Source organism: Podarcis vaucheri, assembly GCF_965113315.1.
Source record: "Podarcis vaucheri genome assembly, chromosome: 17".
In the NCBI taxonomy this organism is placed as follows: Eukaryota; Metazoa; Chordata; class Lepidosauria; order Squamata; family Lacertidae; genus Podarcis; species Podarcis vaucheri.
Genome location: NC_138755.1, coordinates 19,640,982 through 19,651,512, shown reverse-complemented (window position 1 = coordinate 19,651,512; position 10,531 = coordinate 19,640,982). Strand labels below are relative to the sequence as shown.

At 44.2% G+C, this 10,531-nt stretch overlaps 1 protein-coding gene across 1 annotated transcript in view; it reads left to right on the top strand.

The window, feature by feature from the left end:
• Positions 1 to 10,531, top strand: part of LOC309521938 (uncharacterized protein) — a 149,417-nt gene that overhangs the window by 41,248 nt on the left and 97,638 nt on the right. The window lies entirely within an intron of this gene.

Sequence of the window (10,531 nt, the reverse complement as noted above, 5' to 3'; positions counted from 1 at the left end):
AAGTTTGACTTCCTGCCCCCCTTTCTGCAGTTCCTTAAATTCACTTTTTAAGATCTTCTGCGTGTCCAAATTCATTTAATCTGCTCATTTAATTATCTACTTTAAATATATACTCTTATAAAACTGCAGGTTATTACATTAACCCTACTAATATTTTTATCTGTTTGCAATTTATCTGTAAATATTCAATAAACCATTTCCATTCGTTTATAAAAAGTTTGTTATCTTAATTTTTTATTCTTCCAGGAAGCTTTGCCATTTCTGCATACAGTGGTACCTCAGGTTAAGTACTTAATTCGTTCCGGAGGTCTGTTCTTAACCTGAAACTGTTCTTAACCTGAAGCATCACTTTAGCTAATGGGGCCTCCTGCTGCTGCCACGCCGCTGGAGCATGATTTCTGTTCTCTTCCTGAAGGAAAGTTCTTAACCTGAAGCACTATTTCTGGGTTAGCGAAGTCTGTAACCTGAAGCACATGTAACCTGAAGCGTATGTAACCCGAGGTACTACTGTACAGTATTCCATAAGTTTTTGTATCCATTCCTCCTTTGTTAGGACTTCTGCCTCTTTCCATATTGGGGCGGGTAGCATTCTTGCTGCTGTAGTAGCATACATAAATAAATTTCTATACAATTCAGGTAGTTCTGTCCCTATAATTCCCACCCAAAAGAGAAGCTTCTGGTTGTTGTTTTTTACAAAGGTTATTTTGAACATCCTTTTCAATTCATTATATATCATTTCCCACTAAGCCTTAACCTTACTACATTCTTTTCTCAACTAGGCAAGAACAGCGTGATCAGAAAGTGAGGAATGGTGAACCAGTCCTTTGATCAGAGTCAGATCTCTTCCTACTGAGATTTAGGCTTTCAGCACCCTTTCCCCTCCGCAGAGGGTGGTCTGCCCTTCCAAGGCTGAGAGATCCAATGGGTTTCCAAATGGCTCTGGGGGATTTTCTGGCTGATATGACTGGCGCTCCTTTCGAAGCCCTGGCCTAGCTCTGGAACATGAGAATGGCTCCGGCCGTCGAAATGATTTTCCCTCTCCCACTTTGTGGTGCCCAAAAGGCTCCCTGCCATATTCTAGAGCTCAGGGCAAGAAAAGGTCAGGAGAAGTCAGGAGAGTGGCAGCACAAAAACGGGGCCTTTTTGTGGTGGCTCCCCATTTGTGGAATGCTCTCCCCAGGGAGGCTCGCTTGGCACCTTCATTATACATCTTTAGGTACCAGGCAAAAACAGGCCTAGGGCTAATTAACGTTCTATGGCCTTTTAAATGTGTTTCGGAGGTGGGTGTTGGTTTGTTTTTGTTTTCTAGTGTATTTTTGTGTTCTCGTTTCGTATTTTTATGTTGCGAACTGCCCTATGATTTTTGGAAGAAGGGCAGAAGACAAAATTTAATAAATAGTAATTATAATAAGTAACAAAGACTGTGGAGCTCTGCCCTGTAATCTTCAGATTAAGGGCTGGAGACAAATTTAATAAATGGTAGTAGTAATAAAATGGTAGTAGTAATACATCCCAGTAGAGATGTATGGAAGTGAGAGCTGGACCATAAAGAAGGATGATTGCCGAAGAATTGATGCTTTTGAGTTCTGGTGCTAGAGGAGGCTCTTGAGAGTCCCATGGACTACAAGAAGATCAAACCTATCCATTCTGACAGAAATCAGCCCTGAGTGCTCACTGGAAGGACAGATCCAGAAGCTGAGACTCCAATACTTTGGCCACCTCATGAGAAGAGAAGACTCACTGGAAAAGACCCTGATGTTGGGAAAGATGGAGGGCACAAGGAGAAGGGGACGACAGAGGACGAGATGGTTGGATAGTGTTCTCGAAGCTACCAGCATGAGTTTGACCAAACTGCGGGAGGCAATGGAAGACTGGAGTGCCTGGCGTGCTCTGGTCCATGGGGTCACGAAGAGTCGGACACGACTAAACGACTAAACAACAACAACAACAAGTAGTAATAAATAACAAAGACTGTGGAGCTCTGTCTGCAGTGAACTTGACTCACCATTGACTGAGACTTCACATTAAATGACAGCACCATGCCTTTGTGTGTGAGTTCAGTCCCACTCTTGCCTTGAGCTAGTTGCACATGCAACAGTAGTAAAGAATTAATCTTATTTGCATGCCATCGTCTATTTGCATATACATGAACGAGCACATGCCGTTTGACATCTTGCATGCACATCTGTGAATCTGACTTGAGTTTGCTGTTGTCTAATGGAAATATTTCAGTGATGCTTTGAATCACCATGAAGACCAAAAAAAATTGCTTCTATTTCTGTGACTCTGTTTTTAAGCAGAAATCTGATCTCTGCACAATGTGGATGCTCCAAATGTCGTAATAAAATAGAAGCTTTGCAAACAATTGAGGAAGATAAGAAACAGCTTATCCATTTAAGGCCAAAGAGATTGCAGAATGTTTTGTGTGTGTCTACTCCCAAGAGGAAACTTTAAGAAACTTTACTGTAAGAAACTTTACTGGCAGAATTGAAACATGAAAAAAAAAATATGTGGCATGCATGTTCTTGCAATACAGGCCAAATCTGAAAACGTGTTATCAGATATGGGGCAGGTGGAGACCCAGCTGCCCAAAAGTACATAGCCAAGTTGCTTGCCTGGTGTCAACAGGCAAAGAATTCCAACATGCGTGTTTATGGTCCTGCATCCTGTCAATGGGGAGACTGCCGGACATCTGTATGCAGCCGATGTCAGGGTTAGGGAATCTGTGCCTCTCCAAACATGGTTGGACTACAAATCCCATCATCCCTGGCCATGCTGGCTGGGTTTGATGGTAGTTGGAGTCCATCAAGCTCCCCATCCCTGACCTTGACTGTTATGGACTGAGCTGAATCCTAGAGCAATAGGATCCAGAATGCAGCAGTCTCATTGGTCTGCAGGAGCCACCCAATCCAGCTCCAGGTGGAAGTGAATCAGCGACCTCATTGGCCTGCAGGAGCAGCCAATCAGGCTCCTGGATGAAGTGAATCAGCAACCTGATTAGCCTACAGGAGCAGCCCGGAATTAGCCAATCACGCGGGGCCCATTGTGTAAATAATGTATATATAGCTAGACGTTTTGGGAAAAGTTTCATTCATTGCTACTACGAGCTGAATAAAGAGCATGAAATTCACATTCGACTCCGAGTATATTTCATTGACCTTAATTCAGCTGGGGGATGAAAAACTTACACCAATGGAAAATTTAGATTCTGATGAGGAATTTCAAGGAGAAGAAAGAAGGCCGTGGATTGCAGATGTTCTGGGAATGATTACCAGATGTACAAATGTCTGAGGTTAATAGCAGACTGTTTCTAATAGCAGGGCATGGCAAAGCTGAATGAGCAAAAGTAGGGTGGAGTAGAGTCATAGAAAGCTTTCATTAGTAGATTCTTGTAAGCCACTTACACGTGAGCTTTCTAAAGAGAGACGAGGATATACGTATGATATAACTAACCAAGTTCTTTACCTCACTGCCAATTTACAGCCCATGGTTGAATATTCTATAGCAAACTCCCTAATCTGGCACTCTTGACATGTTTTTGATGCTGGCAGACAAGGAGCGAAGACTCGTTCTTGGCGGGGGGATAAGTTGCTGTTTTTCAACTTCCCTGTATATCTCCTGGCCTGGCTGTGCCTTGCCCCTGCTCCTGTGTGGACTCTGCAACTTCATTCAAATAATTTGAGCCACTCTGGGCAGCTCCCAACAGAATATTAAAAACATCAAACATTAAAAACTACCCTAAATGCTTCGGTGAAGTTGCATTCTGTTTCCAGGCAGCACCTCTCCCAGCTTCCCACTTCAAGATGGAAGGAATATGCCAAACAACAAGTCATAAATATTAACCAAGTCACACTTCCATCACCTCTTGATTTATTACTAAGGCAATCAATCAACCTGATTGCAGACAAGCTGCAACCTTGGTGGGGCCCAGACACGTGAATATTTTGAGCATGCAGTTTGCCGGTGCCAAATGTATTGTGCGCCTCCCATTAGAAAGGGCGAGGCTTAGAATGCGCTGTTTGCTCACGCATCAACAGCAGCGTCCGACACCCACGTAGCACAAATGTGCAAGACCGCACCATATCAGCTATTAGACAATCGCATACCATGTGGTTAAGAATATGGTGCTGATAATTACGTACAAAATTGCAGGTTCAATCCCCATATGGAACAATGAAGGGGTCATTTAGTCCAGGGGTAGGCAACCTAAGTCCCAGGGGCCGGATGCGGCCCAACAGCCTTCTCGTGGATGGTCCAGGAATCAGCATGTTTTTACATGAGCAGAATGTGTCCTTTTATTTAAAATGCATCTCTGGGTTGTGGGGCCTGCCTGGTATTTTTACATGAGCAGAACGTGTGCTTTTATTTAAAATGCATCTCTGGGTTATTTGTGGGGCATAGGAATTCGTTCATTATTTTTTTCCGAAATATAGTCCGGCCCCCAATCACATGGTCTGAAGGACGGTGGACCGGCCCACGGCTGAAAAAGTTTGCTGACCCCTGATTTAGTCCAGCCCGCAGGAATAAGCAGCTGTCTCTTACGGGGATCAAACCTGCAACCTTGGTGTTATCTCTGCTAGCTAAAGGCTCTTCAATCCAACACAGGATCCCATCAACAAAAGAGGGGAGATTTTCACTGATTTCCCTCTCCCTTTTAGCCACCAGCACCACCCCTCATACTGTTCCAAATGCCCCCCCCCCAACCCTCTGGACCGGATTTGGTGGGGGGGAGCTGCCAGACACAGAGAAAAACCAGTGGAAATTGCCTCTCTGTCCTACTGACGGCAGCCTCTGTTGAATCAAAGAGCTTGCCGTTGTTCAACTGACACCACCAGATACAATTCAATATTTATGGCTCCGCTATCAAGAAGAAATATCTATTTGTTTTCTTGGTACAGCATGTTCTCGCGTTCTCTGTGCATTCTAATCAATACTGGAGACAGGCTAGGAATAACTGCTGTGGTGCAGTGTCCAAGAAAAAATTCTCCGTTTCTTTCACGGTCCCAGAGAACGTCTCTGGAATCAGGGCTGGCCTAAACCCATTTGACCCCTGGAGCAGAAAACCCAAATGCACACACTTTACAAAATACAGTGTAAGCTAGACTGGTGACTGGGAGTGGCTGCCGGGACCACATAACACTGGTCCTGAGAGATCTGCATTGGCTCCCAGTACGTTTCCGAGCACAATTCAAAGTCTTGGTGCTGACCTTTAAAGCCCTAAACGGCCTCGGTCCTGTATACCTGAAGGAGCGTCTCCACCCCCATCGTTCAGCCCGGACACTGAGATCCAGCGCCGAGGGCCTTCTGGGGGTTCCCTCATTGCGAGAAGTGAGGTAACAGGGAACCAGACAGAGGGCCTTCTCGGTAGTGGCACCTGCCCTGTGGAACACCCTCCCTTCAGATGTGAAGGAAATAAGCAGCTATCCTATCTTTAAAAGACATCTGAAGGCAGCCCTGTTTAGGGAAGTTTTTAATATTTAATGCTGTATTGTTTTTAACACTTGATTGGGAGCCGCCCAGAGTGGCTGGGGAAACTCAGCCAGATGGGCGGCGTATAAATAAATTATTATTATTATTATTATTATTATTATTATTATTATTATTATTATTAAATAGTAAGAGAGAGACAATGTGGTGTGGCTATGAAGCTCCCTGTGTGGTCTTGGGTCAGTCACAGTCTCTCTGAGTGGCTTAACTCACAGGGTTGTTGTGAGGGAAAATCTGAGAGGGGGAGAAATGTGTGTTCCACTTTGAGCTCCCTGCAGAGAAGGGGGGATATTGATGGATAGATAAACTTATCCGCATTAGCATATGGCCATAGCAACATAAAACAAGCAATATATACAATTAAAAAGACAAAAATGGGTAAAAGGGCAATCAAATGACCAAGATTATCGTTCAGATATTGACCCTTAATCTCATTGCACCCTCGATAAACCTAGCAGCCTTTGCTGTTGTCTGATCATTTTGATCTGATAAAAGAATGAACAATGTGGCCGCAGATGGGTGGCCTGGGATGGTAAGTAAGAGTGGGGTGATGATCTCATTCCTCAGATCTTTATAAAGGGGACAGGACAGGAGAACATGAGCCACTGTTTCCAGATTGCCATCTCCACAGGGGCAGAGTCATTTCTCAGTTGGAATCTTTTGGTTTCTGCCCTCAAGTATGGCAGAGGGCATCACATCCAATCTGGCCAGTGTGAAGGCACATCTGTATTTTGGGATAGTTATTTTATACAAATATGGTGCCAGAGAATCAAACTGAGAAGGGGAAAAAAGAGCATACCAAGGACAGAGTTTAAGGGGGGATATTAATATAACAAATAAATGAATAACCAATTAGCTGACAGCTTGCTGCCTCTAAATCGTGCTCAGAATGAGCTGCACAGAGCAGTCTACTTCACTTTGCCTAATGGTGGGGCTGGATCAGGGCCGGATTTCAGTCTGATGAGGCCCTAAGCTACTGAAGGTAATGGGGCCCTTTATATGTCCAGCTGTCCTTTGTCAACAACAAATTGTCGCTTTTTTGTGTTGAATATATGCTATATGGTAATTTATGGACCTAAAAGGTAAAGGGGACCCCTGACCATTAGGTCCAGTTGTGACCGACTCTGGGGTTGTGGTGCTCATCTCACTTTATTGGCCGAGGGAGCTGGCGTACAGCTTCTGGGTCATGTGGCCAGCATGACTAAGCCACTTCTGGCGAACCAGAGCAGCGCACGGAAATGCCGTTTACTTTCCCGCCAGAGCAGTACCTATTTACAGTGGTACCTCAGGTTACATACGCTTCAGGTTACAGACTCCGCTAACCCAGAAGTAATGCTTCAGGTTAAGAACTTTGCTTCAGGATGAGAACAGAAAGCGTGCTCCGGCGGCGCGGCAGCAGCAGGAGGCCCCATTAGCTAAAGTGGTGCTTCAGGTTAAGAACAGTTTCAGGTTAAGAACGGACCTCCGGAACGAATTAAGTACTTAACCCGAGGTACCACTGTATCTACTTGCACTTTGACGTGCTTTCGAACTGCTAGGTTGGCAGGAGCAGGGACCGAGCAACGGGAGCTCACCCCGTCTCAGGGATTCGAACCGCGGACCTTCTGATCGGCAAGTCCTATGCTCTGCGGTTTAACCCACAGAGCCACCCGCGTCCCTCATTTATGGACCTAACAGGTCTCTAAAGCCATTTGCACATGTTGCCAGTCCATGCAGAATGTAGGCACCCTATACAATGGTGCCTCGCAAGACGAAAAGAATCCGTTCTATGATTCTCTTCGTCTAGCGGTTTTTTCGTCTTGCGAAGCAAGCCCATTGACGGATTAGCGGATTAGCGCTATTAGCGGCTTTTAGCGTCTTATCTGCTGATCGGATCAGCTGATAAGCGGCTTAGCGGCTTAGAAAAAGGGGGGGAAGGGAAAAACCCCCGCAGGAACTCGCAAGACATTTTCATCTTGCGAAGCAAGCCCATAGGAGATTCGTTTTGCGAAGCACCTCCAAAACGGAAAACCCCTTCCTCTAGCGGGTTTTCCGTCTTGCAAGGCATTCGTCTTGTGGGGCACCACTGTATATAGAAATGAGCAAACCAGTGATATTTTAGGGAGCCTACACAGCACAAAACACTGTTGCTGTACAGTATTAGGTTTTATTTTATCTGATTTTTATCTTATATTTTGGAAATGTACATCCAGTTGTTTTTTTCCTTTAATTTTTTTGGAGGCCCCCAAGAGAGTGGGGCCCTAAGCTATAGTAAATCCGGCACTGGGCTGGATCTCCTCAAGGTTCCCCGACCCCAATGCAGACACAGGCAGCCTTTATATACAGGCCCTCCAAGTGTCTCTATTTTCCAGGGACAGATTTACAGAAGCTGTCCCAGTTTGACCCGGAATGTTCTGTTTTTCCTTAGGATGTCCCTATTTTCATCAAAGAAATGTTGGAGGGCATGGAGTTATGCAACTTTTAATGTTTTATTATGTATTTATAATGTTTTTATATATGTTGGCTGGGACAAACCAGTCAAATGGGTGGGGTATAAATAATAACATCATCATTATTATTATTATTATTATTATTATTATTATTATTGAATATGATGTCCTTAGTTTTAGAAACGTTGAAGGGCATGTCACATGACAAGTGGACATCAGTTATTGCCTTTGATTTGCTTCTTGAGGGGCGATGACAAATTGGTATCGCCGCAAATGAGCTTTAGTCATTCCAAGCTGTTTAATGCACAAAACAGTTTAATTCTTCCAAGTTAAGTTGGCTCCACTGAAGTCAATATGGCCAAAGGCACTGAACTGAAGGACTTCATTTTCAATGCTGTGCATTTAACCTACTGTTACATATGGTAAAGACAAGCATGTCGTTCCTTGAGAAACTTTGGGTGTTTTTTGCTTGGCAAGCATTTTTTTTCTTCTAATTAGTCCAGACACAAGACTCATTAGCGATGCTCTTTTGGGAGAGAGACTGCTTGCATTATGATTGTTATCATTCTTTTGACGATGCTACAAAACACAGTGATTTGCCATTGTCGGGACTGAAGGTGTGCCAGAAACTATTATGGTTAAAAACAAGGCAGGCAATTTGAATTGCCACAGGGCTGAAACATCTCCCTTATGAGAAAAGGCTGAAAGTGTTTGCGGCTTTTTTTTAGTTTAGACAAAAAGACAAAGATGGCAGTATATAAAATTACGAATAGTGTTGAGAAAGCCAAACTAGGCCATGGGAGGTCTATTGAATTGCATGGTGTGTGTGTGTGTGTGTGTGTGTGTGTGTGTGTGTGTGTGTGTGTGAGAGAGAGAGAGAGAGAGAGAGAGAGAGAGAAATAATAATAATAATTTATTACTTATACCCCGCCCATCTGGCTGGGCCTCCCCAGCCACTCTGGGCGGCTTCCAACCGAATAGTAAAAATACAATAAAATCTCAAACATTAAAACCTTTCCTAAACAGGGCTGCCTTCAGATGTCTTCTAAAAGTCAGATAGTTATTTATTTCCTTGACATCTGACAGGAGGGCGTTCCACAGGGCAGGCACCACTACCGAGAAGGCCCTCTGCCTGGTTCCCTGTAACCTCATTTCTTGCAGGGAGGGAACCGCCAGAAGAGCCTCGGAGCTGGACGATAGGGGTGGAGACGCTTCTTCAGGTATACTGGAACGAGACGTTTAGGGCTTTAAAGGTCAGCACCAACACTTTGAATTGTGCCCGGAAACATACTGGGAGCCAATGTAGGTCTTTCAGGATTGGTGTTATATGGTCTTGGTGGCTGCTCCCAGTCACCAGTCTGGCTGCCGCCTTCTGGAGAGAGAAAACAATGCTGTAAGACCAGCCTGGAGTGTGCATCTGCACACACAAATTTCACACTTTAAAAGAAGAAAAAAGGCTACCTATATACAGTGGTACCTCGGGTTACAGACGCTTCAGGTTACAGACTCCGCTAACCCAGAAATAGTACCTCAGGTTAAGAACTTTGCTTCAGGATGAGAACAGAAATTGCACAGTGGCAGCGCAGTGGCAGCACAAGGCCCCATTAGCTAAAGTGGTACCTCAGGTTAAGAGTTTCAGGTTAAGAACGGACCTCCAGAATGAATTAAATTCTTAACCCGAGGTACCACTGTACTAGGAGGAATTCAGTGTCACGTTAAGCTTATTGTTGCATCATCGCAAGTGTTTTGGCTGAATGGATCCCAATCTTCCATCCTCCTCCTTCCCAGCACCCCTTGCTCAAAAATTCTTTTTTCATCTCATTTCAAACACACCCATCCCATCTACTTGGCAACATCATCTTCCCCAGGCCAAAGGATTTCTCAGCCCAGTTTGTCAACAAATTTGCTCTTCGCTTGGCCAGCCAGGCTGGTTTGCATAAGCCAGTCGAGGGATTCCTTGTCTGGAACAGTTCTGCAGCATGTACTTTCAGCCAAATCCTAATTATTCAAAACCCTACCATTTATTAATCTATAGGATCGGGGTATCCCCATAATCTATAACAATCTATAACATAATCTATCACAAGAAGCTTTACTATAGCAGCAACCCTAAGAACACCTAGTAACACAGGAATCCAGCCCAGAATTTTCAACAGTGCTTGGCAACAGCTTTCCAAGATTTCAGGCATGGAATTTTTTTCAGCTCTAACTGGTGATACTGGGGGTTGAACTTGGGACATAAAACTGTAATCTTCTAAACCCCCCACCCCATTTTAAAAAAAAATGTCAGGGAATAAACCCCAAATGAACTCAATGTGACTTTCTTCTGGGTAGGCATACAAGAGATGGCGCTGTAAAGTCAAGCCTGTGAAACTTCCTTCCAAGTTCAGAGCAACAGGGAAAACAAGTTCACTGCTTGCTAAGATTGTGATCGTTTTATTTTTGTAAAAAGAAAAAAACCAACAGCATATGCATAACTAGAAGGAGGTTTGTAACAGTGGCCGTTGCTTTGCTAAAGTAATTGTTGGCAACAGCAGCTGGAAAAGAGGAAGGGACATATGGTCTGGTTTTTTTAAGAAAAACAAAACAAAATAAACTCCACCCACTAGTTCCCA